This window comes from Nelumbo lutea, chromosome 2, assembly GCF_056320005.1.
Source record: "Nelumbo lutea isolate HS-2025 chromosome 2, American lotus-T2T, whole genome shotgun sequence".
NCBI classification, from domain to species: Eukaryota; Viridiplantae; Streptophyta; class Magnoliopsida; order Proteales; family Nelumbonaceae; genus Nelumbo; species Nelumbo lutea.
The window spans coordinates 12,718,394-12,724,393 of record NC_142685.1 but is presented as its reverse complement, the minus strand read 5'-3'; the positions used below and the strand labels follow the sequence as shown (position 1 = coordinate 12,724,393).

At 32.5% G+C, this 6,000-nt stretch overlaps 1 long non-coding RNA gene across 1 annotated transcript; it reads right to left on the bottom strand.

The window, feature by feature from the left end:
- Positions 1–1,301: 1,301 nt before the first annotated feature.
- Positions 1,302–3,567, bottom strand: LOC148868628 (uncharacterized). Its single transcript, XR_016108227.1, has 2 exons — positions 2,986–3,567; positions 1,302–1,609 (listed from the first exon to the last, which is right to left on the bottom strand). It is a non-coding gene; the product is annotated as an uncharacterized LOC148868628 (long non-coding RNA).
- Positions 3,568–6,000: the final 2,433 nt, after the last annotated feature.

The following is a 6,000-nucleotide window of genomic DNA, read 5'->3' as shown; positions in this document are numbered from 1 at the left end:
AACAGGAAGGGTGATTTGGGAATAAAATTATTAAGGTGTGTCTTTTGTTGTTAATTCTTTTCATGGGATGCGATGAATGTAACAAGACGGAAAAGTGGGTTAGGTTAGTGATCGGATACTCGATGAACTTTCCAGTTCATCATTTCGAAAGGACAAAAAACGCATATATGCATTGATTTCTACCCTTTCAAAAATACGAAGTTACAAACAAACCAAACAGGGTCTTTTGTGGTGGATTAAAAATAGTTAAAAGAAAAAATATATATGTTGAGGAATTTCTAGCTATGGGACTGTTGTTTTAACACCGTGTAGGAGCGTAGGGTAGGGTTCAGCGTTTTATATCAATGCGTAAGACCAATGGTACCTTGATATGGATGGATCAACCACGTGATTCACGTGGTAGTGATTAGTTAAGAATGAAATTTGGTTCATATATAGATTCATTTATGAATCGAGTTGAACTTGAACCGAATAAAATTTGGTTCATAAACCGTAAATTTAATCAAAACTTTCCATATAATATTATACATATAAAACATACACTAGGCTTAAGTCTCAGTTATTTTGGCGAGCATTCCATGCTATTCCTTGGGAGTAAAAAGGACATGCGATTGACGTATAACAATAACCTATTATTCAAGGTGGAGAAATATTAGAAAAAAAGTCAAAAACAGAAGAGCATATGGGTTGATGAAATGGTCCTATTTGATCGATAATTTGGTATCCTTAAATAGTTCTTAAAATATCAATACCATCTCAGGGTTTTCTATTTAATTAAAATAAATTAATCCAGCTTACCAATGCAGATCAGTAAATTAATGGCGCCGTGTACAAATTAACTTGATCAAACCAATCCAACTATATTGAAAACGATATTCGGTATGTATTACACACTTAGCGTGTCCGTGGTTGAGGGCCACCCATCTTGAGGAATCGCATTATTAAATAAAATACCTTGCGCAGCTCCAACACTCCCTTCTAATATTTGAGTGGGAATGATATGACGTTTTTTTCCTTTTTTTTTGACAAACAAGTTGGACTTGGGACCCCCTTTCGAGCGTCTGCATTACTAATTAATTTTTAACGTTGAAAAATAATAACAAGGCAAGTCAAATTATGATATAAAAATCTTGTAGTTAAGGCTGTGTTTGGTTGTAATGTAAATAAATTTATACTATGCAAAAACATACTAATGCAAATGATTTGAGTGTAAATTCTGACATATTTCTGTTTTAAATTTTAGTTTATTTTGTTTGATTGCAGTACAAATAAAGTAAATAAAGACATAAAGCATAGTAAAGTAAAATTCAAAATAAAATTAAATAAGAATTTGCATTTTTTTATTTGTATTCCTACAGATTTGTATTAATGCAAATAAAATTGCACTACAATCAAATGCAGGTAAGGCTCAATTTAGAAAGAGTACAAATACAAATATATACAAAATACAAGATTTAAAAAAAATACACTTAAAATTAATTTCTTGGTATTTTCCTCATAATAAATGGTTTCCTGGAGTGTTGATGAAGTCATAAATTTCTATTGATGGCAATATTTGACGGTCTTCGTCCCCCCTTTCTAGACCAGACTCCATAGGTGACAGCTTGACCTTTAACATCAACAAATAATGGGCTTTTTATTATATATCAAAACAATTTCTTATAAACCAAACCTGACTTTCCGACATGACATTGGAAAAGAATACTTCCATTTCCATGGATTCAATGGTTATAGGTAGAGGTGGTTTTGCATAGTGGGTCACAACCCATATTGACCCTCTAACCCATTTGTCACCATATTGATGTTAGTGGGTCACAACCCTCCTGACCCTGACCCACCCATATGATCCACCTTGATCGGTCCATATGACCCACCCTAACCCAAATGCATATATAAAAATTAAAATTGGTAAAAAGTTCAAAAATAATTTTCTAAATAAAAATAAAACTGCACAGAAACAATGAAAATAATAAATATATTTAATGTAAAATATAAAAAATTATAGAACAAATAAAAATAATAAAACAGTTAAACAAAATTATCATTTCACATACAAATAAAAAATTGTAAAAACATAGAAAATTGCAGAAAATGAAAAAAAAATACAAAATGCAAAAATTTAGAAAAATATAAAAATTAGAAATGGGAAAATTCCCAATTAGTGCTATGTACTTTGGGCCTAATGCCACTTTAGTTCCCAAACTTTAAAATGCGATAATTCAGTACCCAAACTTTTAAAACGTGACAATCCATTACTTACTTCAAACTAGTTGTTAACTAACCGTTAAGTGGCATTTGAAAAAGGCACAAATGTCCTTCAAATGCTATTTAATTTTCTTTATCAACTATCTAAACATTGATAAAAAATTATCAGTCCCAAATCCTTGCCTTTTCTAGTGACCTCAACTTTCTTGAATAGAAGAGGCAAGGATTTGGGGTTGTTAATTTTTTGTCAATGTTTGAATGGTTGATAAAGAAAATTAGATGACACTCAAAGGGTATTTGTGTCTTTTTCAAATTCCACTTAACAGTTGATTAACAACTAGTTAACAATAGGTACTAAATTGTCATGTTTTAAAAGTTAAAGTATTAAATTGTTGCATTTTAAAGCTCGGGGACCAAAGTGGCACTAAGCCCAAAGTGTAGGGTACTAATAGGAAATTTTCCCTTAAAAAATAGAAATTAGGAAAACTGAATAAATTATATGAAATGATAAAAATTATAGAAAAACACAAATATTGCAAAATAATGAAAAATATAGGAATGTATAAATGGCAAAAAAAATAGAAAATGTTAAAACACTAAAATGATAGAAAAATATGAAAATGCAAAAAGAAATTCCATGAAATTTTCAAAAAGAAAAAGACATGCAAGAAATTGAAAGGAAAATGGTAAACCTAAAGCACAAACATTCAAATAACTAGAACAAATTAAACAACAAAAAATAAATTTTAAAAGAATATTTAACAAAAAATATTTTCGTACCTGTTCAATTGCAGAAAATTGAATAGGTATTGTGTACACTAGTAATGGCGACACTCGATTGGATTTGGCAAAAATTTAGATGCGTTGATGAGCTCTAGAGGCAGAGCTCCAACCCCTGCACTACCAAAGCCTCATCGATCCAAGGATTTTCTTCCTAGAGTTTTTCATCGGCAATAAAACCCTCAAAACAGCATATGCCCCAAGATCCCGTGACAAGAAATGTCTGCTACGATCGAACCAGTGTTAATCGTTGTGGACTGCAATAGAATAAAAAAACAAAGGGAGTGGAAGAAGAAAATAAAAATGATTCCTCGGTATCTGAGGGGTGGAAGAAAGAACAAAGGCGGCAAGCTCCTTCTATCAGAGACAGCATATTTTGGTAGCGACAAGCATCGTTGCATTAACCATCAAATCTTTCTATTATGGTGAAAACAATGACATTAAAAGCTTCTATAATGGCGGAATGAAGAAACCCTATTAGCTTCGACAATTTAGCAATGGCGATCGGCAGAACACAGGAAGTCGGAACAGATGACAGAGAAACTTTCGTTTATTTTCATGTTTTGACATTGATCTTGGGACATTGATCCTTTACAACCCTGACCCTTTATGACCCATTGGAACCCTCGACCCAACCCCACCCTAACCCTAATGGGTCATTCGATCCATAATCTGAAATGGGTGGGTATGAATGGATTTATAAACAGGCGGGTTAGGCGAATCAAATGGGTTAGAGTCAATATTGCCACGCCCACGTGTAGGTCATTACACTCCATCATTATTACAAGGAAAGAGAAAAAATAGTTCATCAGGCATCGACCAAACAAAACACACCTTATTTGAATCATTCAAATTGTGTTTTTTTGGGTCTATCCAATCCTGATCCACTGACATCCGTATTTTTATCTTATGTCAATGGATTGGATATTGGTTTAATCCGACCCAATCTAATATAAATCTTTTACCAATGGATCAGGTCCAATCTAACCTAATAAATACTTTGGACCATTAAGCTGATCCAATTCAATTTATTTAATCCATTCCAACTCTTATTCTCATTCCTAACTAATTCAAACATATGAGCATACACCATTCCGATTCCAACTGCCAACCAAACTGTCATCAAACAATTAATATTTCTACTATGCTTGATAGCATTATAGATATAGAACATAGATGACAGTTTGGCCCTTCTTGAATTTTTCCAATTTATAAATCAAAAGCCCATTATACCAGTATTTCTCATATCAAATCGAGCCAAACTATATTAATTTAGATAGAAGTGATTCCATATTCAATCCAATCACAAATGGATCAAATTCGGATGATCATGTTGAACGAGATTGCATTCAAATAAATCGGATATCATTTACATTCTGACCGTAACCGACTTTCAGGTCCCAAATGGGATTTGATGCATCAATGTTCAATCCTGTGTGCAACTTATTTGGTCAAACATTTATAAATAATGATTATATTAAACTACTTGTACACGTTTAAATCGACATCATAAGTTGCCTATACGTTTTGACTATTTGATTTTGCGGTACTCCTATTAATCACCATTTTTTAATTGTTTTCATGTTTCGTTTGTATCCGATTATTGGAGCATAGTATATTGAAATTAAGAACGTGACGTGATCCTTCAACCTTAACAGGTCGACATCAATCCGAGTTTCAGAGCATTAATTGAATTTAATGCAATCTCATTCATGGCAAAGTTGTATATATTTCTACATACAGTTGAACTGAAAATGATTGGATAATATATTGCGTGTTGAATTAACCAGAGATTAAAGTTTTTAGTCAATTTTACAAGTAAATGCCCATTGGATTACCTGAATCTAGTAAATTAGTGTCCATTGGATTACCTGATTCCATGATTACTCCTAACAAACACATAAGCACAGGTGGTCAGAAACATCGACAGCTTAAAGCAGTAAAGTGTTTGATAACACGATTTTGTTTTTAAAAATAAAAAACAACTGCCACATTACAAAAAATGATATAATTTTGTTTATGTAATAATTATTTTTGTTTTTAAAAACAAAAAACTTGGGAATGGGCTTGGTTCAATTCAAGGTCAAGGCCAAGTTTATCAACCAGGCCCAACCCAAGTCAAATTCAACAAAATTCAGATTGGGCTCAGACTTAGGTTAGAGTTAGGTTGAGCTTGGAGCCTTGGACAAGAGTAGAATTGAATGAAAATTTATAAATATATATATATATATATATTTACAAATGTATAAATACATATTTTATACATGTACACACATATATGGATTTGGGCTTGGATAGTTGAGCTAGGCCCAAGTTAGGCTCAAGCTGTTCGAGACCTCAACCCAAGCCCAGCTCAAGTTTAGGTCAGGCCTGGATTCCCTTTCTCTCTCTCTCTCTCTCTCTCTCTCTCTCATTCCTGTCCCGCCAAAGCAATCTCCATCCCCAATCCCATCGGGTCAGGAAAGTCATGTACCCATTGGGGATGGGGAAAATTGCTATGAGATTGACTCAATTGTAAACGTCATATAAGGTTTTTTATGTTTTAATTTTATTTAACAAAATCCATGCATCACACAAGTCGTGGCTAGTATTGTTTAAAAACACTATAACTTAGCCGAGATGGCATTTTTTATTTATGCATGCTGGCAAACACACCATAAAACGGATCAATTATCAGTGATTTTGTTTTTTAAAACAAACCAACTGACACATCAGCATAAAAAATATGACCTTGCTGATTTATCAGCCATGTTTGTGTTTGAAAAAGTAAATCATACATATCCTCAAACACCCCATAAATCAAGTTGTATATTCCTATATCCTACTGAAACAAGCAAAACCATCAACCACCAAAGTTTATGATCTGAAAGAAATAATTATAGTTCTATAAAAAAAAGGAAATGATTATAGGTGATTTTGATGTGAATAACCTAAACAACATAGAAGTACAAACAAAAAAAAAACTCAATACAAATAATTATAAATTATTATATCTACGAAGAAGTTTCTTAAATG